Consider the following 25,490-nt stretch of genomic DNA (forward strand, 5'->3'; position numbering starts at 1 on the left):
GACCCTTGGTTCTTATTTTGACTTTTGTGAACCTGCTTAAGATGCCTGATGCCTGCTTTTCTCTTTACCTACCCTGGAGCCATTTCTTAATAGCAAATTCCCCTCATCCCCATCCCCAAACCAAAGAGTCTTTGATAAGTGTGGATAACTGGGAAAGGTGAAGGGTAAACCGTTAGTAAAATGAGTTAATTCTCAAAATGCACTTTTTTTTGGTATACCCCCAGGACTTCCAGCTGGCAATCTCCAGGCTGTTTTATAGTTTGCTTTAATTTATCTAACTAATGACATGAAAGATATAAAATTGGTAAAACTATAGTGTTTGGCTTGCTTAAATTAAGTTTATGAGTTTTGCTTAGGCCTGCCAAACAAGTTAAATATTTCATGGCTTTCACAGGCTACAGTTCTAATATTTATAACTCTTGTGTACAGATTTCAAAAAATTATAATTACAACTCCCAGGATCCCAGATATAGCAGATGTTCAATATTTTCTACAATGTTGGCAGAAATGCTTCTCATGCTCTTTTTGATCCCCAACCCATGTATTGTATCTGTTGGAACAAGCTGTTGATAAGAAAGTCTACTGTCATTCTTTCATTTTAACGACCTTGGAAAAAACTCCAATGTGAAATAGGACGAGAGAAGGAAAGGTGATTTCTATCCTCCCAAAAATATATTACTGCACTGCAATAATGTTTTACCTAAAGGAGAGTGATGTAAAAGTGAATTTCGCCATAAGCTGCATTTTATTTACTTTATGACCACAATATTTTTCTGTATAATTTCCATCTTTCTTTAATTAAAAATGTAAATTTCCTTTTTGGCTGTGACTGACTTTCCTTGACCCCTTTAACAAAACATGTACAACCTCATTTGCCTTCCAGAAAAGTTTGAAAATCCTCTACTAGTCATTTCTTAAGACTTTGAAGATTTTTGTATAAAGGAATTGTGCTATCAGCTCTGGTCATTGTTAACCCTTGTACACGAATGTATTAATCCAATTTTTTTTGTGTGTTATAGACAGGCTCAGAGAGAATGGGCACAGGAGAAATGAATTTTGTGTTTGGAAGTGTCTGGCTTATGGGTTCTAGAATGCCTTCTGGTAGGCTGCAGGTTTCGAGGGCTCTGAAATATTCAACTTCCTCTACTTCCCAGTTTGCCTAAAGCCTGCGCTGGATAGAAGGAAGACATGCTAATTCTAAAAGGAAATAAAATTGATTCTATTCCTCGCTCAGCTTATGCACAAAATTAATGCAAAAAGAGACATAAAAAATACGACTTACATTTTAGTTGATTTTCTTGGAGTTTATATTTAAATATTTGAAAGACTTCAAAACTCACATTCTTTGTAACATCTGTACATGTAATCTACAAATATATTTAAAAATATAAAAATTTTCCTGAAAAGTTAATGAACCTCAAATTCAGATTCATGTATTTCTCTTTCCATGGCACAGGTGACTTCTCTGTCTTCATTCTCAGACTCGAACTTTAAAAATACTCAGTGAGGAAATGATATGTGACTTCTAGAAGAGCTTCCAGCCTGAGGAGATGCCAGAGGAGTGTGTCTGAGAGAAGCATAACTACCAGAAATGGATGTATGAGCAGTTGTGCTTTTAAGAACCTAGAAATTGTAAAATGTACCCAACAAGGCGAACTACGATATTCAGGAATGTGAGCTGGTTTTCAGGGGGTCAACCACGGTGGAGAGCCCCCAGGTAGGGAACAGGTGTCCGCTAGGTGGTATGACATAATTCTGTCTTGTTACTCACTCTGTGAAGGGGCAGAAACCTGAAGTGTAGACACAGCCAGGCTGTCCAGGCTTGTGAGGGCTCCTCACTAAGTATGTGTTGAGTGCACATGGGAACACTTGAGGTGAGAAAACTAACCCAAGCTTTGAGGGGGCAGGCTTGGAGGGCTTAAATGTCTTTTCCACCTCTTCCCACTCTCCAAGGGGGTGCTCTCTGGGGTTCTTAATTCATTCCTCTTTGGACCTCTTTAAGTGACATTGAAGGGACAATGTAAAAGAGTGTGTCATCAGCTCTGGCTCTATGTCACTGTGGAGAATGGGGAAACTGATAGAAGCTCTTTCCACATGCTGTAAGTTTTCCTCAGGGTTGCTCTGAGGAACACTCAAAGCCAGGCTGAGGACCTGTGTTAATGCTCCAGCTGCTCTGTAGGTAGAAGAGTAGGAAAAGGGCATGGACTGTAGCCCCGGAAGTGGGTGCGTTCTGAGCCCAGGGGTGTTACATAAACAGGATTTCAGAGATTTCATCTATGAAACAGGGAGAGTAATAGTTCTACAGAGTTGTAGGATTCCAATGAGTATACAAATTGCCAGGCAACTAGCGGATGCTTATTGTTTGTTTCCCAGAGTTCCCTTCTCTACGTACTTCATGGACAAGCAGAGACATTTTGAGTGATATTTGGAAGATGTAAGTGAAATGGCCACCATATTCTTTTGGGTTGGAACATCTGTACAGGGCATGAGGTGCTGTTGCCGCTCATGTACTTTGTCGCTTTTCTGTTGGCTCACCTGGTTGGTGTGGGGCAGTGTTTGGGCCCGCTGCATCTCCTCCTTCAGTTTCCCTTACTCCTGGGCCAGGTGTGCGTTTAGCGCCCTGATGAAGAGCATAAGCTTCACCTGCAGAACATCTTCATCCTTGAAGGTAGAGTCTCAGAGGGACTGATGTAGGTTGTGGTCCATCTTTGCAGATTCCAATTATCCTTGTAGGTTCCATCTTGTCTTGTTTCCCTTCTTCATGGCTATTTTTTCTTCCTGACTGACTGCCCTGCTGAATTCAGGCTTCAGCACCAAACACAAAAGCAACAGCCTTCATGTACTATTTAACCAGCTCCCACAATTGAGCAGAGCCAAACACCTATAATAAATCCCTTGGTGTGTATGTATTTCCTAGTGGTTCTGCTTCTCTGTTTGACTCATATATCTGTCAAATTGCCTAACATAGTCCTCTGCCCATAGCAGACATCTCATTCATTTTACTTCATTCACAGTCATTTGATGAGAGTTAACTCTTCTGGACGCTGGGGATACAGAGATGCACAGAGCAGGATCTGGGCCTACAAGTTGCAAACAATCTGGTGGAAGAGAGTAAAGCTTCTATATTAACATGATTATCTCCTGGCAGCTCTGCTCTTAGTAATGAAATTGGATTGGCTGGTTCCCCTGGGCTGGTGGAGAAGCTTGCCTGGCCAGATTCTGGCCATGAGGCAATTTTGACATAGAGGAAATCCTAAATGGTCATGATGATTTCCCAGGTATTAATAATGCTAACATTTTACATGTCTAAATCACTCACACTTCAAAATCTCTTTCCAATACATTGTCTCATTGAACCGCACAAGGATATTGTGGAGTAGGCACGGCAGGTATTATCATACTATTTATAAATAAAGAAACTGGGGCCTGGAGCAGGATTTGAATCCAAAATTTCTGTCTCCCAGGATAGAGCTCTTTCCACTATGGTACAGATTTTCTCCTTGACAATCCTGAATTAGGATCTTGTTTAGTAAAATGAAAGCCCAGAGGCTTTAAAGCCTTATAGATTGTCTTATAAAATGTGTGGTTATCTGAAGGATCACATACATACTGTGTTTTCCATCCTGCGTGTTGCCCAGAGCAAAGTCCAGGTCCTGGAGAGATCAGTGTTTAAATCCTGATCTTTTGGATACCACCTAGTATTTTTCTTTTGGATACCACCTAGTATTCATAAATAATAGCCCGTTTCTCAAAACCCAGCACCCTACTTCTCATTAGGCATGCCTTATGTGTGCTTTCATAACAAAATCCACTTACTAGCCCACAGAGATTTGTCACATTGGATTTATCTTGCTGCCAGCTTCCAGAAAAGTGTAAATGTTACTATCTCCCTTTTTCCTTTTTGGATTAAATCTGATTCACTTTCTCAAAGTTGAAATAATTCATAAAGCATTTTTAGGCTAGGAAACCTGCAGCAAAGACCATTGCTGCTGGAAAGAAAGAAGAAAAAGAGAGAGACATCCCTAGGGGAATATTAAGGGCTCTGTCTTACCTTCTAAAATACAGTATGCGTTATCACGCATTTTGGAAAAATCAGCGTTAGGCATGTGCACGCAAGTTTTAGAAGGTGAATGTTCAAATTACGTAGCACTTTACACCAACTGCTCAGAGACCAAAGTAACACTCTGAGTTGTGGAATTGATTTGCAAACTCCTAATGCCCGAGATGATCTGCTTGTAGTATTTTCTTATTTAATTTAGCGTGAAGTATTACCTGAGAACTCTCAGGTGCTTGAAAAATACCCAAAGACAATTTAATGCTCATGTAATGCCTAAAACATAGTTATCTCTGGTCAAAGCCAGTGTTATGGGATGATGTGAAAGAGGTAGGAGTGGTATGAAATGCTTCATAATTTTTCATAGGATGCACTTGTCGTTGTCTCCAAAATATATATTTTTTAAGGTTAACTCTTTCCCTTTCTGTTTTCTTTCTTTAAAACCATTGTAGAGTAAAGGTTGCTAAACGTATCAAGAAATATTATAGAATTTCTCTAAAGTCTCTAAGACAATGTAAAATCACAAATGGTGTTAGTAATGTTTCTGTTTTCCCATAGGGCTGAAAAGCATTTTTTGTGTCAGTGTTTGTTTAGCACAAGAACATACATTTTCTTCTGTCCTGTAGTGAAGTTTCTGTGCTCCTCTACATAGATGAAAAGTCTGTGTAATCTAATAAAACAAAGCAAAGCAAAACAAACGAGCTGAAAACAGAAGCAGGAGATCTGTAAGATCAGGAAATGCTGTAGTATAAATGCTCTGTTGATCTTAATCCTCAGTCTTTATTCTTACTCTGAGTGGTTTATCTCTACCCACTGGATTAGAAAAAGCAGCAAACCACTCACTGCTTTCTTAAACTACTGCTTGGCTGTCTGAATTTCTTTGAAAAATAACCTCAGAAACATAGAAACCTTCCAATGCAAACTTCTATCACAGCTGATTCGTACATGGCCCACGGTTGTTACAGGTAAGAGCCGCCCTTGATGGTGCTGTTGGCAATTTGATTCTTGCGGACAGCAGCGAAGAAAGCACAGTAGGGCCATCTGATCTCAGAGGCATGGCTTTTAGACTTGCTATTGCCAGCCTTACTAATGCTGTTTGTGGATCCCAGTTGGTCTACTGGGTTTTATTTATCTTACAGGAGAAATTGTTTTCCAGATCTAAAAGATTAAGAAAAAGTTGAGGAGTAAAGGGTCAAAGGAAAAAGCATGTTTTCCGTGGTACTTAACAACAACAACGACGACAACACACTTCCTTTTATAAAAGGTAAGTTTTAAGATTTTCCCTTCCACAGTGAGTTCTGAATAGCTGGGAGTCAGAGAGATGGAGACGTACTCTTCACTGTACGCCCTTCTATACCTTTTAAATTTTGTACCATCTGCATGCATTACCTAATCAAAAAGATTAATATAAAATTTGAAAAGAGAGTTTAAAACAGGTGACTCTAATGAGTAAGATTTGGAGCAAGGTATTAATGTATTTACTTTTGTTGACACTACATGGCTTCTGCTGAGTCAATTCAATTCAATTCAATTTAACAAGCAACTACTATTTGCTTTGCTACAAGCAACCCCGTGCAAAGCTCTAGGTGAGGCCTGGTGGGATTTACAAAGAACCTACCTTCAAGGAGCTTAACATCCTAGTCCAGGTTAACAGAAGCTATTCCATAAATTCAAAGCGTCTTTTGGTTGGACAAAGGTCTTACCCAGTGTCCACCGTTAAACGTTGCTAGCAGCAAGCAGTCTTCTCTTTCTAGAACCAAGTGGGTATACACTGGAGGAAGTGGTTATACGCAGTGGTTGTAACTGGGGGAAGTTCTGTTCTTCCATCCATCCACTCAACAAGCGGAGTGTCTGCTAGAGCAGGACCCCTTGCAGCATGACCAGCATGCTGCGTTCCTGTCCTGGAGACGTAACCATCTAGTCGGGATGTAGATTCAGTTCTGAACTTCCTCATGTCTCCTGATGTCTGAGAAAAGGCATTTGCACTACTGTATTTAAAACAATTGTGGCCTAGGAGATTTTGTTTGTTAGGGCAACACTAATTCAACAACATTTAATATTCCCAAAGGCTTCATATTATGCATAAATAAGAATATTTCAAATATGTATGGTAGCTTTTAGATAAACCATTACTTGATGCAGGCTGAGTCATTTATGGGATAAACACATAGAACACAGACAGGATAACTGAGCTGCTGTAAGTTCTACACATAGCTCAATTGGAATGATCATGCTTCTTTCCACAGACAGGTGGTGGATCATGCAAGGCAATTTGTTAATAAAGTCTGTTGCCTGAAAGCAAATAACTGAAAGATTTCTGTCACTTGCAATGAAGAAATACAAATTCTTTAATTCCCATAAAGCTGAGAGGAATTTTAAATGTGGGAGCAAACTAGCAACATGAGAAAAAAACACCTATATAGAGAAATATCTGATTAGAAAGGCAGAGCTATTGGAAGTAGAAGGCATTTCTGCAAAGGAGACAATACTTAGTGTTCTGATTTATTTGTGTGAGAAAGATAATGTCTTTTTTTTTTTTTAATGTTGGTAAGAAGAGAGACAGACTGTAAGGCTGAAAAATAATTCTGTCCTAAAACACGTCTTAGATTCTAATAGTTTACTTATTTTTTTCACCATGTCTCTGTTTTTAAGAAAGAAATCACATATGGAAATAAAAAAGAAAAATCCCTGTGTTTATATGTTTACATTGTTAATGTAACATACACATTATTGCCATCATACTTACATTATTAATACAACTTGTGGAGGGTAGTTCTGAAAATAAGAATATTTTCTCATTGATTTTACTGTAAAACTTATCAACGAAATGATATCTGCTGCCTTGCTTAGATGTGGACTAAAATAAAGTCGTAATTCTACGTCTCCAGCAAGGTTAGGCCTTATACGGCAAGATAGACAAATTGGATCTTAAAAGATTTAATCTTCACTGCCTTTTTCTTCTTGTAGCTGTTCTTTTCCAAAAGCTAATATAAAGCTTTTGGAGCTTGAATTGTTTTATGTTGTATATTTGTCTCTGTTTTTTATAAATTTAATAGTCTGTAAGTTCATCCTCAAACACTAAACCACTGCATGGTAGAGACGAAATCTGATTTGAACCATTCAGCTTTGTATTGCCAATGATGTTATCAGAGGAGTTACAAGAAGAATTTCTCTAAATGGTCGTATAAATCTCACAAATGTGAAGCTGGTGCTCTGATTTGTATTCCACATAATGGGAAGCCTTGTTTGAATGAAGGGGTTCTGGTGATGCTAGGTTGATATTAGATCATTGACACTTAACCTAGTGACTCTTTAGCCTAAAGGAACTCCCTGATGGAAATGCACTTGGTGTTTTCAGCCTTTGCTTCTGACCAAATTTCAGATCACGACCGAGTCCGTGATTAGACACAAAACAAGTGCATCCGTGGGAAATATAAAGAAAGTCTCCACAGGATGATAAGGAAAAGAAAAAAGAAGGACTGAAAAGAAGATCATCGTTGAAGGAAACATAATTTATATTAATAGTGAAAAGATGCTATAGTAATTGTTCAGTCTGGCCTCATTGCTCAGGTGGGCACCCAGCAGTCTGGCACCTACTGCAGTGGGTCTAAGCCCTTTGCTTGATGAGAAAAGCCATTGCCAACTGGTGTATATTGTCAGTTTCACAACTGACTGGGAGAGATGCCGATGCCAAGAACCTGGATTTTTGTTGTTTAGATTGGGGGGCTCTTTTTATAAGTATCCTACTAGATTTTTCACAATCTTTTATTGGTTCCACTCCCTTTGAAGATGCTCTAGAGGAATGATTCTCAAACTTTAATGGGCATACAAATCACCTGGAGATCCTGCGAAATGCCTTTTCCGGTTTAGCAGAGTGGGTCAGCATTTCCAACAAGGTCTGGGTGGGTTTGAATGACTAACCAGCTCCTGGGTGATGCTGACTCTACTGGTCTGAGGACCACGCTAGAATAGCAAGGCTTGACCAGAAGTTCTCACAGTGCGGCCCCCATACCAGCAGCTTCAGAATTACCTGGTAATTTGTTAGAAACACAAATTCTCCTCTAGCCTAGACCCACTGAATCAGAAACTCTGAGGGCGGGGCTCAGCTAGCTGTGGTTTAACAAAGTCTTCCAGGGATTCAGACGCACCCTGAAGTTTGAGAACCAATGCTCTAAACCAATAGTTTTGAACCAGGCCTGTATATTATAATAAGCTAAGGCCTTTAAAAATACCAAGGTTTGGGCCTCATTCCAAGTTAGGAAGGTAAGACAGCATTATTATCATCTCCATCTTACAAAGGAGGAAAAGAAGGGCAGAGGAAATACTTGTTCAGGTTTGCACAGTCAGTGAGTGGTGGGGCTGGGACTGAAATCGAAGGCTTGTTTTCCCAGAATTCTTGTTTTTCCTGCTCCCCTACCCTGTCTGCTGAGGGCATTTACAGGATGGAATCCAAGAGTGGAGACTGATATCATTTGTACTGTTCTGCCTGCAGTCTGAGCCGAAAAGCCCATCAATCTAGCTTCTTTCAAGAGAACTCTATTCTATGAAGTCCTTTACATCACTTGGCATTTCTCCCAATCAGTCACCAAGTATACACTTAATTTCTTTTTAAAAGCCACCTGGTTTTGTTTTTGTTCATGCGTATGCCTTTTTGTTAAGTGGGTGAGGGATGTGTAATCTACCTCATGCATAATTTGTTTAAAACAAGTCATTAAAAATGCACTAAAGTTTAATATGCTGTATATGTTCCTGCTAGAGTTCTTTTCCCCATATAAATGATTTTGAAAGTTTTAAAAATAGTTTTTAAGGTTTTATTGCATGCCATTGTTTGCGATACCTTGTTTTAAAGCTCTAAAATTAACATTTCTTCCCTATCAATTTTATCTTGTGTTTGCCTGTTATTGATTTTTTTTTTACCCTCTGCGTGTCTAATGGAAACAGAGCTAATGGGTCTTTGTTTATTCCCTTGCTTATGCAGCAGCATTGTTTTGATGCAGTCAGCACAGCTCTAGGAATAGGGCTGTGAGCAGTGGCAGAGGGAGTTCACCAACACGCTCCCTTTTATTTGTGTAGATTCTAAAAGAATCCTCTCAGTTGCCCCCGACCACTGTCACTGTTCTTTTATGTTTGTTTCATTTAGTTGTGTTTTGGTGAGGCAGCCTCGTTTTCCTTCAAGGATATCCTTGTGAGTGATAATCGCAAAGGATATATCGCCTCTTTGAGTGACTGGGAAGATCAAACTAACTGCCACCTGTGAGAAGCCTCACCCTGATTCATGAGGCAATCACAGCTTCTTACTAATCCGCCACCACCAGCACCAGCTCTTTAACCAGGGAGAATCCTTGAGGGGGCAGTGGTGGCAGGGTGCTGATTGCCATATTTTATCTACCAACCCACAAATAATACAGAACAAGCACACCTTTCATTTATTCCTTAATAAATGTGAGATGTATTTATCGAGGTTTCTTTTCTAGGGGTGGGAGGATGCAGTTTAAAAACGTGAACATTGTCAAAATCCATCAGATACATGATCACATCTTTTGTCAAATTTCAATTATCTTGATAATAAGTATCAAGTACAGAATCAGAGAAAAGTAGACATGCAAAGTAAAAGGCAAAAAGAAGTGGACCTACCCCTGACAAATCCACATTATCGTTATGGAGTTTAGCTGTCTAGGCTAGCACGGATGGGTTAAACCTGGAGATACTCACTAAATTCATATTCAATGGTTTCTATCTCTTTGTCCACCAAATCTTTTTACCAGATTCACCAGCAAAGCAGCCGATCTGGCCTCTGATGCAAATATTAATGAGCAGTTAAATGGCCCAAAGGCAGGAAACAGGAGAGGAAAGAGGGGCCTGATAAGCCACAAATGGATAATTATTTTCTAGATAATTAAAAGCTGATGCTATGCAAGCGAGGGATACAACTCAAAATACTGGTATGACCGAAAATATTTCTTTTCACTTGTGAAATTCTCTTCTGAACTTTCCAGAAATTTCACTTATGGAATTCTCTTTTGAACAGTCCAGATATGATCAGAATGAGGTCCTTTTATCAAGGAATTTGCAACTCCCAAGCATCAGCTTCTTGCTGTTCTCGTGAGCATGTGCCTGTAGAGGCGCTCACGGCCTGGAGCAGGGGTGAGAACTTGAGCTGCGTCTCTTCCTATGATTTGTTGTGCAGCTTTAAACAAGTCACCTTATCACCAGCTCTCTATTTTCTTATCTGTTTAGGCAGGATTATGTTGGCTGCTCACCAGCAAATATATTTTAAAGATTAATGGAAGAGTGCTTGTATAGTAACTTTGAACTCTTTATGTCAAAATGATACACCATTCTTGTTATACCATTAAAATTAATAAAGAAATATTGAACTCACTTTTATCTAAACACAGAACACCACCAACCCAAAGGCTGTATTTAAAAGAGCTAAGCATTTGGTTTCAATTGTTGCTAGAGATAAGGAACAGGGAAGGTTAAGTATAGCTTCTGGCTAGTATTTTCTCTCAGAAGTCCCTTGCTTGCACCACACATCTTGAGGATTTTCTCCTAATCAGTTGATTGGGCTTTAAAAATGTTTCTTTTACTCCTTTTCCTCCATGCAACCCATCACCCTTGTTGCTGGCTGTTTAGAATTGAGAGGAGCAGCCTTTTGCCCATCAACTGTCTTGGGCCCACAGCACCTACTCTTTTGGTAATTTCAGTAACCAATGGTGAGTGAGGACAGTGACTTTAATTTGGCTCCATGAAGGTCTATGAAGAGTTAACTAAATACAAGGAATAAAAGGGTAAGAGAAAAAATAGATAGTTGTGATCATAGATGACTAACAGTACATAACTGCACATCATATTACATGTTAGTAAATATATATTGGAGACTTACAATGTAAGCAGCATTGATTGGGTCCTGGATAAGATGCAAAATAGATAAAAGGCATATCTTCAGAAAGGTTAGTCTCATTGAATAGATGAAACTACCTGAAATTTAGAAAACTCTAAAATTAATGCACTGAGCTCTTCGGTAATTAAAATCGCAACTGAAAACATTGGCAAAAGGAGATTTAAAGTCAATAGATATGTAATGCATAAATCTTTGCTAATTAATGCTTGCTTTCTCCTATTTAAAGTATTTTTAAGCCTGATTTATTCCAAATGTTGTATAAACTTCACTAATTATACGTACATACTGAATATCAGCCATATTACGTTAGCACTAAGGTGCAGCTACCTCAGAAAGAGAATGGGACAAGTATTTAAAAGTTCTTCATAATTTGAAAGAGCCTTTTAGGTCAGGAAATGAGGACTATAACATCTGGTTAAAACTCAAAGAGAATTTTAACTAATTGTTCAAGCTGGACAATAGCCAAAACCCTGGAGTTAGCACACCTGGATAAGATCCATATAATGTTCCTAGAGAAATATATTCTGGTAAGGAAGCAAATAATGAAACTTTTAAAGACTGATGAGGGGGGTGGAGAAATTTTAGGAAACAAATTTATAGAAAGATGTTGTATAATCATGCTTGTAGCTTTAGAAGACAAACCAGGTTATACATAGAAAAAAAAGAAGAAAAGAAGCCCTGTGAAATCTGTGTTGTTTAAAAGAAAAGTCTTTGAAGTCCTATTTACACAAACAGACTAAGGAGGTTTAATACTTCAGTTTTCTTCACATATAACATATAGTTGCCTTCTAGTGAGGTAGATTTAGATTTACCTTTCATTTCAATTTTGATAAATATTTCAATTCTCCTAAAAACCAGAGAGAGTGCATTATGTTTGAGTGAGTCATGGTTAAGTGAAGACAAAAGAGAAACGGGAAATTTCAAGTTTTACATTAGAAGTAAGACAAATGAAAATCCTTAGAAAATGTGTTTAGTAACCCTTTGACGCTGTTGTTGCTCAGCCAGCCAAGAAAAAAACAAAAACAACAACAACAAAAAAGAAAAAGATGGCCAACATATTTAAAAATAAGTTACTGAGTGATTGAATTAAAAATAATGACTGCATGAATGGATTTCATACTCTTGTATGGTATTATTTGGAGGTCCAACATTGCTAATGGTATGGAGACCATGTGTAGAAGTCATTTTAAGAATTATGACCTTGTTGTTAAGACCGTCTCTGTTTCTTTTGCTTGTTTCTCACCAGCGTGTACAATGATCTGCTCAGACTGAATGACTGAATGCGTTGGCTTCATATTCAAAACTCGGGGACAGAACTAAAATTTTGGTGTATAGCCATGGATTGGAAAGGAAGACTGATACTAGGAACCATAAACCAAAGACCACACTTGCCCCAACTGAAGTTGTAGTGTTAATGATGGGAGGCATGACACAGCCCTAATTATAGACACTAACTTGCCCAACTGTATAAGATGCTCAAGCAACAGAATTATTGATCCAATACAGTTTGGGTTTTAAAGAACCAGTACAAAACTTCCAATTTCTAAATATAAATTAAAAAGTAATGTCTTATAGGTTTAAAAAATGAAAGAGGTAGGTCATTCTAGGTACCAGATATAAGTAGTTTAATCTCAACTGAAACATTGAAATAAATATGAAGGGAGGAAATTACTAATCAACCTCTAGATAATAGAAGAATGATGAGCCGTAAGTATTTAAAAAAGAATAAATAATGAGAAGAAAATCTGATTAGTTTCTTGATAGAATTCTGGAAGATTAAGTCAATGAAATTGCTATATTAGACTTTGATTTTGGTTTTACAGATCATAAAATTATATTTGCAAATTTTATGCAAATTTACTAAGAGATTAATGTTGTCATGTTCTATAGACTTAGGACAAAGAAAATCCTGTTAACACCATTGGTTAAAAAACGTGTAAAGAGATTCCAAGGTCATAGATTCTGTGTCTAGAAGAGCTGGATAGTTTCATTCTCTTTTTATAGCCACATTTCTCACTTCTTTTTGGATGTGCACATTCTGTAAATGCTGTGGTTGGTCACAAGAATGGGCCAGAGAAGTCATCACATCTACTGACAAAAGTTTATGTGCTATCATCATTGTATCATTCGTTCTTTCAATGAGTAATTATTTCAGCACTTTTCATATTTCCCAGGCTCTGTTTGAAGTACATGGGTTATATCGGTGAACCTAACAGATGAAATCCTTTCCCTGGTGGAGTTTGTATTGTTTGCTGGAGGGAAACAATAAACATGATAAATATACAAATTATGTAGTGTGTTAGAAGGTGATACGTGCTATAGAAAAAAGGAAAATTAGAACAAAGTGTATTGAATATGTGGAGGAGGAGGGCAATTTTAAGTAGGGTGGTCAGGATAGGTCTAATTGGGAAGATGACATTTGAACAAAGACTTGAATGCCATGAGTGAGTTAGCCACATCAGGGAGAAAGTGTTCAGGCTAGGGGAACAGACAACCTGGAGGTCCTATGGAGGGAATGTGAATCTGGGGAAATCAGTAGTAGATGAGGTCAGTGAGTTAACAGGGGGTCCAATCATATGAAGTCTTTTTGGCCATTGTAGGCACTTTAGCTTTTACTCTGAGTGATGGGGGAGTCATTGGATAGATTTGAATAGAGGCATGAAATGATCTGACATTATTTGAAAGAATCATTTGGGCAACTGTTGAAAATAGACTAAGTAGACAAGGAGCGAAACAGCATGATCTCTCAGGAGGCTCTTATTACTATACAGGGTTAACTTCATAGAATATAATTATCTTAGGAATCACAGCTTTGAATATTACAGCCTAAATTCTATGAATACAAATATTTTTATTTCAATATATATTTAAAATGAAATTATTTCCAACAGTCATTTATTGAAACAATATTTGATCCTCATATTTTTAAGACCATAAATCAAATACATAATTTAATTAGTGTAATGATTTATGTGTGCAATATTTTACAGCTTCCAGAGGCAAGAGCTTATTTAAAACACGTAAAGACCCTGTGAGTTTGAAGAGCTGATTATCATCATCTCATGTAAGGTGAGATAATTATCCAACTAGTCAGTGGTAGAACCAGAATGGGAATCTAGTCATTCTTTCTCCAAGCCCAAAGCTCTTTCTACACTATCGCTTTGCTTCAGACAAGTCTTTGGAATTTGTTATAATAGGACATGGCCTACATTAAAATTACCGTTAATGACCTACAAATGAAGGATGTTTTCAGAAAGTATTAAATCAGAGGGGAAGGGGTAGTGCACAGGCAATTAATGAGAAAGAAATAATAAAAATCAATATGATAACTTAGGTACTTTATTTCCTAACCTCTTACTTTCACCTAAAAGTCACTTATTCAAATACTACTAGAAACTAGAGCTCGCTCAAGGTCAAACTTATGGTGGTGTGGCTACTAGCTAAGGTTAACTTTCTGTCAAAATTATCTTTAAAAGAGGCTAGGCTGAAGGTGCCTTCTAGGTCAAATATAAAGGTATTTCAAAAACCTGGGGTCAAACACACCTCTTAAAAAATTAAATGATATGAGATATGTGAAAAATTAGTAAGGTCTGTGAAACTGCATTTAAGAAGTTAAACTACAATAGATCATGATGCTTGCCAGCCTTTTAAGCTTTCAAACTGTTTTTTCCAAATCAGGTTGAAAAACAGTCAAATTGTTACTTTAAATTTGACTGCCAATGGCTGTTCTTTCCCTACTCTATTTGCTTCTCAAACCTCTGAGCAACCCTTCTTATACTCACCGAATATGAGATATTTTATGATATATGATTTCAAACTCTTTAACAGTTTGACCTTGGGTAAGGTTTGAACTTCGCCTTACGTCTCTGGGATTCTATCACCATCATGCAACATTGGCAACTCTTTGAAGCCACACTCCTTAGGTTGACCAGTAGGCCCTGTTGGTTGCGTCCAGTGGTAATTCCAGAGAATTTGTTTGTTTCTCCTTGTTTTCTTTGCTTGAGAGGGAAGAACAGTGTGAGGAACAAAGTTAGAGAAGTTGAGGTGCTAAAATAGCAGAATCTCCCCATGAATAAAGTGGATTAATCAACCTAGATTGAGTGTAAAGTAATTTTTATTGAGCTCTTTCAATGTATCAGGCCCTGCACTGTATGCTTTCACATTTTACTATTTGTTTATTTCCTCTCAATCCTGTGAGGGGAATAAGATGTATTTATATTTTATTGATATATAAATTGAATCTCAGGGAGTCAAAGTAACTTCCCTAAGAAAGAAGATTTCAACCAAAGATTGTTTGACTCTAATCTAACTCCAGATCTTATACGTAAAGCTCTGAGCCCCACTGCTAGTATATCCTTCACACTGAATAGAGATATGAATGTTTTTGGTTGTCTGGAGATGCCGTGTCCACACATATTGTGGCTACAGATCAAATTTATTCAATCATTGGGCAAATATTTATTGGATTGAGGACACCTCAGTCAATATAAACTGAAAGTGAAAACTGAAGTTCATTAGCTGAGATAGATGTACATTCTAGGACCAAATATTATTCAACAACACTACCCTATATAAGTGTTCTTTGTACAAAACTGAAGACTCCACTTGCCATCAAGAGTAATGATACAGCTAAAAGTCAGAATCCAAGTTCGGAGAACCTCTTTTTTCAGTTTCTAGTTTGGTTAAATATAATTACTAAAATGCAATATTATTAAAACAGGAATAAAGCCACAAGAGAAAGTAAAAAGATTATGATATATTCATCCAAGTGAAATATTGATGATTTCTGAAAGGAATGCTGACAGACTATAGGTGAAATCTGATTAGAAAATTAATGTCATATATATTAGCCAGAGATGACCTCTCCCTATTGATTTAAATCACATCACTCAATAGAACAACCCCTCTTAAGTCTCAGTGTTCTTTCAGCTATTCTGACTTAGATTCAGAGCAATACCTGACATGCCACTCCATCTTCCTCTTCATTGTCCTCAGGAAGATATCCTGGAACCTATTTGTCTTGCCTTCCCTAAAGCCCAAAAGTATGTTCCCTCAAGATCATTACGCTTTCTTCAAATTAAAAAGAAAAAGACTTACTTTTCTTCTCACTGATAAAAATCATACCCTAACATGTGTCATTTACATTGTTTTGGAAATACACTATCCATTCTTGAGATCAGTCACTAAGATGTGCCTAGCTGTCAGAAAGACTCTACCTTGTAGACGTTACACAAAGTTGATTTATGAGGAATATTATAATATAAAACTTTTCCAATTTTATTTTCCCTTGTTTGTTTAATATTTGAGGTTAATTTCATGAAGGAAAGAAATTACACTTGCCCACAAATTGTCAGATGAAGGCAATGTTTCCCAGGTTCACATGTTAAAATTTGGAAGCATAATGAGAAAAAAATTGAGATGGGAGTAAATGGTCTTATGCCTCTCTCTCTTTTCCTGTCTTCCCTTCCTCTCTTCTTTCACCCCCCCTCATATTTTCCCCCTCTGTTCTTCTATTAATTAACCTCCTAGCTGAAGAAGGCAATAACCTGAATAGGTATAGCAGAATAAATAGGTATGGTCCCTTAGTACCAGAGTGTAAAAAAGACATCAACACTGATAAATATATATGTGGTTATACACATAGATACCTAAGCAATGTTCTAAAACAACTGCGTACTATTTCATGAGAAATGACCTTAAATAAAGATGTTTTAACTAAGTACAAGTGAGTGTTTATCATTGTTCTTTCTACTCATTTCCTTTGAGTAACAAAGGATTAAGTCTTTTGTTATTCAGTTAATCAAAATGTCCTGGGAATCAGTTTCTTCATATGTGAAATGTTGGGGTCAGACAGGTGATGCCTAAAGTTCTTTTCAATTCTAAAATACTATGACAATAAAACACCTCATGAAACATCAGGTTTGGTGTCAATACATGTTGCTTTTTTTGCATTATGAATCCACCTTTCAACTCACGTGAGAATTATCTTTACCCCCAATTCTTAGGATTTTCAATTCCTGTTTTCTCAGCAATGATGTGGCATTGAATCTCTCAGCTTTAGGTCTTCCAAGTTTCAGAGAAGATATAAAAAGTGCCGAATTCCCGGTGGATATTTAATAATGGTATTTCTTGATAATAATGAGCCTGAACTCTACTATTAGAGAACGAGTGCCACATTTTTCTCCACTGAAGATTACTCACAGAGAGGTGTGAATTTGGCTTAAATGATAGGGCAACCTTATCCGGTTTTATATCTAGGATGTTTTAGGGCCATTTTGCATTCACCCAATGGGAAATAGAACAAGGAAACAGGCTTACAACTGGAGAAGAGAAGGCTGCCTCAAAAGATACTTAAGAGACATAGTTTTGTTAGTTTTCCCTCTATACGACAATATGTTTACGAATTCCTTTAAACTTTTAAGCAAATAGCATATAGCATATGGCATGGATGATAAAACCTAATCTTGCCTGTTTCAACAAAGACTCAAGATACTTTACAGAGGTTTCAGATTCAGCAAAACAAAAAAGACATTTCATTAAGCGTTTTTCTCTGAATTGTTAAGCACATGTATCCATGAAATTATATCTGTTTTTTTGTTCACTTAACTCATCAAAATTCCCTTAGTTGGACTGCTTTTAAGTCTAAGAAAACTTGTGAGTTCCTTTTCCCAATATAAATGAAATATTTTCACTTAGAAACTGAAACACAATAGTTTCCCAAGAAATTAATTCTACATTTAGAAGTTTCTGCTGAAAACAAACTATGGTTTTAATAAGGGTCCTGAAATTCAATGACATGTGAATGTCCCCATATTAGAGTGCAGCTTACATTCATTAGGTGTGTGACTGAATTTCCTGTTTAATATTAAGTTAATGAAATAAATACTTTAATATAGCTCTCCATGTATTTTTTCTAATCCTAATATTTTTATGAATGAACAGGGCAGCAATCCAAGTTCTGGGCTTAGTTTCTGCCTCATATACAGGGTCAGAAGGCTGGAATTACTTAGCAGACTATCCATACCAGTCTAAGGACAAAGGAAGTTGTGTGAAATCCTTTGGTAATAACAGAAATGCGATGAAGAACTCGTGTAAGACGAAAGCAATGTTTTCTCTGGTGAAGGGATATTTCACCATAAAACCCAAGAGGGGGCTACAAAATGGGCACAGCGATCTCTTTTGGGGACTTAGAATTAATGGCCTTACTCAGCTATAAGGGCAAGGTGAAACATCACCTTTGCAGTTTCCAACAGCTCAGAAAACTCCACTCTGACATTTCACTTTACCTTGGCCAACAATGGCAATGAAAAATAGCCCAGACACATTGTAGGATATGCCCTTATGCATGATATTTTGTATCAGATATATCAGTCACATTGCAAAGGACTTAGATCAACTTAAAAAAATAAAACCCAATAGAATGATTACAGCCGCTGCCTAGAATGACAAGTATTATCAACAAAAATTAATCAGGCGCATCTTTTAGTGAACTCAATTAATAATGTGCAACAACAGGGTCTCTTTTCTTAAGATGAAAATTAATTAGTGGAGGGAAGGTCACTTGGAGATGCTGACATCACTCATCAGAATGCTCTGGCAGCTCTAATTATTTGTCTTCCAGGCTTGGGTGATCAGAAATTATTGCAATACCTGAGCAACATTTTGAAAAAGCTTTGTGCATGGCTTTTTTAATTAGACCTGGTATTTGATTAATGCAGTGGAAGCGTTTAGATCAGCCTCTTATCATTGAGTGACTTAGAAGTTTTAGGGAATTATACTGTGTGAGACAGGGTCACTGAAGAGGTTTTGAATCTATATATTTTTATTATTAAAAGAGTTATAATGTTAAATTAGATTTATCTTTCTCTTCTAAGCACTCCATTTATTGCCAAGCTGGATAATGTATGGGGCAGAATTTTATTAATTCATATTTCAAGCATTTTTTGCCTCTCAAAGAAAACAACCATGCTTGGAGTTTTAGAATTTGACAAATTAATTTGAAAATTCTTAAGGGCTTTATGTAGGACAACATCTCAAAGAAAGACAAATATAATCATTATGTCAAAATTCAATGTTAAAAAAATTAAATTAGCCTCTTTTATGTATAGATATTGCAAGCTCATAATATGAATATAGAGACAAACTATCTTGGGAAACCAGACCATGAAAAATATCGTGAGGTTGACATTGTTGATATAAATGTACACATTTCATGAGTTGAATAATCGCATTTCCAAATTTTTGAGGATTAAAAAAATTAACTATGGGATGAAACTTGTCTTTATTAAATATGCAATAGTTTATATATATATTTTTGTTTTTAATGCAATTTACATGGTATTCATACCAACAGTACCTTTTTAACTGATGTTCACATAATGCATTAAATGTCAGCTATGTTTTGGCTATAGGTTTCTTCAAATACCACAGGATAAAGTGGAATTAGGGTGAACTTCACAATAACTTTTTTATCTGCAGGGGGACATATTCAAACCTTTAAAACTACGTACAATCAAGAAAACTCATGTAACATTGTACCTGACATTCTGTGGTTGAGGATTCATTTACCTGAAATTATCAGTCTAAATCTTCCCTTTTATCATAGGATGGGAGGGGGTTAAGGCTCAGCTGTGTTGACTCCTTGCAGGGATCACGTGGGGGATTCACATGCTGGCCAACAACCTCGGCCTGGAGGTCCCAGCTCTAGACAATGAAGGTGAAGTACACTTTTCTGCTTTCCTCCTCTGCTAATCCAGGGGACGCATTCTCGTGTGGGCGACTTTGAAAGGGTGAACTGTGTTTTCAGAACTCTTATAACAATGGAAGGTGATATTTCATACTTTGAGAGGGAACATCTCCAACACTCTGTGTCTTATATTTGTCCCCTCTGTATTTATTGGTCTTAGTCTTCTTTTCCTTCATCCCTTAGTACCATGCAAATCTCAGGATCTATGCCATTCCTTTGGATGTCTGATTGCAAAAGAAAATCTGAGGCAGATAAAAGACTATCCAGACAGCAAAGCTCCCTCCACCCCATCCCACTCCACCCAGCATCTCATCAAACCCCAAATGCTAAAAGCCCTTCTTGCTGGAGGAAAGAACTATAAAATAACAAATGTTCACAAGGGGCTGGTAGGGCTATACTTGCTGAACAAAGAAAAAGTAGATAATAGACCCCAAATTTGGGCCTTGCAATTTTGCTGCCCATTTAACCACTGACCTAAAAGTATGGGTATATAGGCACACACATCTATTTTCAATAATGTAGCTTATTTTATACACATTGTTAACCCAATTAGAGAAGCAGTATGCATTAGTAAAAGGAGCTTGGCTTTAGATCAAAAGAAACCTGGGGTGAAATCTTGACTCTGCCGCTTAATATCTGTGTGATTGTGGGTGAGTTACTCCGTTTCCCTGGACCTCAGTGCCTCCACCTGTAAATGGAGAAAATAGCCCTAATCTCGTGGGCGATGGGGAAGAATAAATGAGCTAATGTATTTGAAAATGCTTACTATAGTGACCAAAATATCATAGGAGATCAGTAAATGTTAATTCCCATTCACAGTCTTAGGCACTAATGTTTTGATTATCTTTCAGCTACTTGTAAAAGGATCTAACTGGTTTGCATTATTTTCAGTTTTATAGATCAGCCTTAAAATTGGATGGACTATACTTTTAAGGCAATAAATATACTCTTAAAATCAACAGCTTGATGATATTTATATATCTTAAATATATAGCTTATATAGCCCAAATGATCTATATTGGAATTGTCTGGGATGTAGCTACGATTCAGATATTAATGAAAAATAAAGTAACTTGTCCTACACTCACTGGTAAAACATTTTGGATACTTATTTCCACCGATGAATTATGCATGCAAAGGCTGAATGGGGCGCACTGATTTATTTTCCCTCTTTTATGCCTTGATTTTCAGGCTGTGTGCAAAGTAGTGTATATTTTTTCTGTCCTGCACTCCCGCTGACTATATTATGCTCATGGGGCTCTTCAAGTGGAGGAGACACGCAGCTATGCTCACGGATGGCAGGTTGGCCTATAAAGACAAGGTAGTGAGCGGGCATTTGGGAGAAAAGATTTTAAAATTAGTGTCAGATGTGGAATTGTTATACTGAAGTACAGCATCTCCACTTAGATGTCAATTCCATTCACACTTCTGTTATACTTTTCAAAACCCCACCATTCAAAAAACCTATGAACAAAAATCTTAAAAATTTAAAATTATGGCCACTGAGTAGACACGTAAAATGATGAACCTGGATAACTTTTAAAATTTAACAAATATTTAGGTAGCACTTACTATGTGCCAGGCACTATTCTAGGTTGTTATCAGTATTAACGAGAAAGAAAACCCAAAATTGAGAACAGCGTGCAGTTTCAAGAAGACAACAGAGAGCAAAAAATAAGAAAAAAATGCCTCAAAAACATGTATTTGACTGCCTTACATATAAATTGGTGTTAATTAATGTGTAAGGTGATACTGAGAGTGTCACCTGCCTCTGAAAGATGAGAAACACCAAGCCATTAGTTGGTGATGTGAGGAAGATTTTCGGTTGCCGCCCCCTTTCAGATTTCTGGTTAGGGGAATGAATTCCATTGTGAAAGGGTGATTGTGTTATTGGCTGGCTGCAGCCAGTGCTGATACTCGTGAGTAGGTCTGTAGAGTCCCCAAATATACTGGGACTGTCTCTGGCATCCTGCCTTTCCTCTTCCCACTCGCTTCCAGAGCTGTGGATCATGGTGGGCTGTGCCTGCTCCTCTGGTCACCTGCGGCACAGTGGTGGAGAAGCCAGGGACAGGATTAGGAGTCTGGGGACACGGCTTCAAGTCCTGCTCCTGCCACTAATCCACTAAGAGGTCTTTAAGGTCACATCTAGCTCTTGTGATACTAAGGATATGTTCCTATTGGATTGGGAGTTTACCATCATCAGCAACTATAGCTAATTCATGTTTGTATCTCTAGTAATAATGGAAGAAAGGATGGGAGATAAAATTTCCCACACGGGATAAAGATTCCTCCTTCCTTCCTTCACTCTGCTTACTTGATGTAGAACCAGCTTCCCATTCAAAGGGCAGATAATTCCCCGCATTATGACAACTAATTCATTTTATTGTTAGAAAAATTAATGCAGAGAGATCATCAGCCTTTGGTACCATGACTAATATCCCATTTAAATGTGGTGATTGAAAATTTTTTTAAAGATTCTTTTAAGTAATTTTCCTAAAATGTGACCTCCATTTCTTGAAAGTGGTGAACATATTTTGTTAGTCAGCATTTTAGTTGTTTCATTGTAGAAATCACTTCTGATGCTTGCTAATTTACATGAAAACATATATAGTATTCTTTTAACGCTAGCAATTGATTGGCTCCTAAGAGTACCAACTGAAAGTTTTCACTAACTATTGTCAAATAAAAGTTTGAAAAGCATCGCATATGAAAGCAAAGTATTATCAAAAAGATAATGAACTTTTCTTATAAGAATCTAAAGTGAGAATTTTCGGGGTACTGTTTTATGGACATTCATGTTGATTAGTCGTCATTAAATGTCACAGACTTGGGCTGGCTGTGGGGATTTAGACAAGCCGCTTCACTCCTGAGCCTGAGCCATCTTATTTATAAACTGAATTTGGGCTGAGATGAGCTACCTGGGCCCAGCAACTTACCAGTATCAAGATCCTGAAAATGGTACTTGAGAACCTGAAGGATTACAAACGTCACAAATTTCCTAAAAGGAAGAACCTAACATGTCTAAACTGCAAAAGGAGCTCAGATTTTCTATATCTATTTGTCGACTCTACGTAAGCTGTAAGATCACTCAAAATTTAGTGGTGACTTAAATATGTCCTTTATTTACAGGTAAGTAACCCTTTCCTCCATTCCTTCCCTACTCATGTGAAAGACAATTAGGAAGAAATTTTCCCCTAGGATTATTTACCAAACAGACCTACATTTACGCTCCTAACTTGCCTGTCAAGTTTTAAATACTTTATTTAAAGGTGGGTAGACTTGAGCTGTTTTCAGATTTGAAGTAAAATATGGTACTTTTGAAAAGATTCTACTATCAGTTGCCTGCTGGAATTTGTATTAATTTATGGCACTTGAAGCAAATTATAATAAACAAGCCCTTTACTTCTTAGCATCATACATCTTATTGTCTACATGATCTGATGAGTAACTGATTAAATTAGCACAACCTTTCTCTGCATTGAGACACGGGGTGTTATCGGCAATAGTATATATCATTTCTTAACAAATTCCTCTGTGATTTTTTTCTTAAGCCCGTTCGTTTGATTCTATTCAATCAATAGAAACTGTTCACAAGAAAAATATTGCGAGTAAATTCTTATTCTTTCTCGGGACATATCATAGTTTAACTTAGAAATATTTCCATGTATACACAATAAAACCTTTCTGTTTGACAAGCATAAGGATGCTGAAGTTGTAGCAAAATGCATCACCTCAAGCCATATAGCTAACGACATGCATTTGATCACCTTGCCAACAGTTTTATATCTGAGAAACAAAGGAAACTACACATGTATATTAAATCTGATTAGCATTATACCCTAAAGCAATTAAATAAATATTAGAAGAAACTCCCACAGCCCTTTGTTTTGCTGTAAGGGGCTCAGCTGTGCTCCTTCTAACCCTAACTACATCACTTCAAATTACCAGTAAATTAACAGAGGAACACTTTCAACCTCAGAGCAGATTTGATGCAAACAGTCTTTAAATGCCATTTCTGTTCCTATTAACCTAAAGATCGGCATAGCAGATATTTTCTCGAGGCTGCCCAGCAGTCCAGGGCATTAACGGCGAAGTTGTGACAGCACTTTTCATGATGATTTATGATTCCGTGTTTAACTTGATTATGCCAATGCTGACTCTGAATACTATTTCAATTAGTGCACAGAAGGTCACATCACAAATATTCCTCTATAATCTATTCCTATTAACACTAATACACAGAGTAACCAAATCTTTTCACCCTTGTTGATTCACATCATCCATAGCCCTAACTGCGAGCTTGTTTACCAGTTTACTGCTTTGGACACTTCCGAAATGGTAATTTTTACTCCTTTGAGTATCATTAATAGCTGTACCATGACATGGGGAATAAAGCATCTCTCTGCTGGCGTTTGTGCATTAATAATTATCAAAGTCTCAGATTTATTAAACAGGAGGTATGCTTTCTAAAATGCCTGTCTAAAGCATTATTTCATGACCAATTACTAAATAAACATACAAAAGATTTTTTAGGGAAATGAAACTGGCTTCCACCTAAAATCAATATTAGCAACAACTTTCTGTCATTATTGCTCCCTTAACGACTTTGGGGAATTGGTCCTATATTTATGTAACCAATCATAATCCAGTTTTCTCTTTTTGACTAATTTCTACGTCTAATCATTAGGGAAAACAGAGACTATTGGGTCATCAGGTCTTTCTTTTCTACCTGCAAACTGCTTATTAAACTGTCCCTGTGGTATAAAATTAAGACTACAAAGAGGAATGGAGTTTTACAGAAAAAAAGTTTCCAATTTGTCCAAAGGTTAAAGTGAAACTGACTGGTAGAGACAAAATCCACACATCATTTAAACAATTAGCAAGGAACGTTCAAAGACTTTATGTTCAAAGTGCACACAATTTGTGTTTTAAGTCGTGTGTGGAGGGAATCTAGACTTAAAGTTAATTAACAATAAACCACGAGGGCTTCATCGCAGACGTTTAACTATGCACGGAGAGGCTGGCGTCCAGCGGAGAATGTGGCGGGGAGTGGGAGTGGGAAGCTGAAATGTCACAGTGCTCAGTGGGCCCCCAGTAAATGCCTTATTAACAACGATGATGTCAGCCTTGCAAAATATTAAAGGAGCCTTGTCTCTGTGGCTTGCTTTTTTCTTATTTTCAGTGACCTGAAAAAATTTTTTTATAACAAAGTATTTACAGAAGGGAAAAAAAAAAAGCAATAGTAGAGTGTTGTTTCACAGCCCACTGCTGCCAACTCCTCGGCAATCTTGCTTTCAGGGATTCTCCAGCAATCAAAAATCATATTCATATTCCTCTCACAGCTGATTTTACTGATTTTTCATGAGAGATTGAATATAAGCTTAGTGCCTATTGGAGCAAAAAACAGTTTTCCTTTTTTGGTGAGAGAGATTGAATTTGCATGATTATGGCACTTTTTAAAAGTCAAAACAGCCAATAGAATTTATAAAAATATCAGTTGACATGGCCTTATTTCCTGTCAGTGTTTTTATACAATTGCTCCACACACCACTTCCGCAAAATGCAGACAGCTAGCCAATACTGACTATGTATCAATCTATCCCTTTATCCCCGTGCACCAACACAATTCTCTTCAGGGTTCCTTTTCTCCCAACCACCCTTTTCCCTAGACTGGAATCCTAGGGCATATTTCAGGCCCGTGTCCCATATTCCAAAGGACTTGATCATCTCCCGCTAACCCTGGCTAGACTATTAACTGATGAATAAGAGAGTACCCAATCCTGACT

Source organism: Ceratotherium simum, chromosome 10, assembly GCF_057802395.1.
Source record: "Ceratotherium simum simum isolate JZ-2026a chromosome 10, ASM5780239v1, whole genome shotgun sequence".
NCBI classification, from domain to species: domain Eukaryota; kingdom Metazoa; phylum Chordata; class Mammalia; order Perissodactyla; family Rhinocerotidae; genus Ceratotherium; species Ceratotherium simum.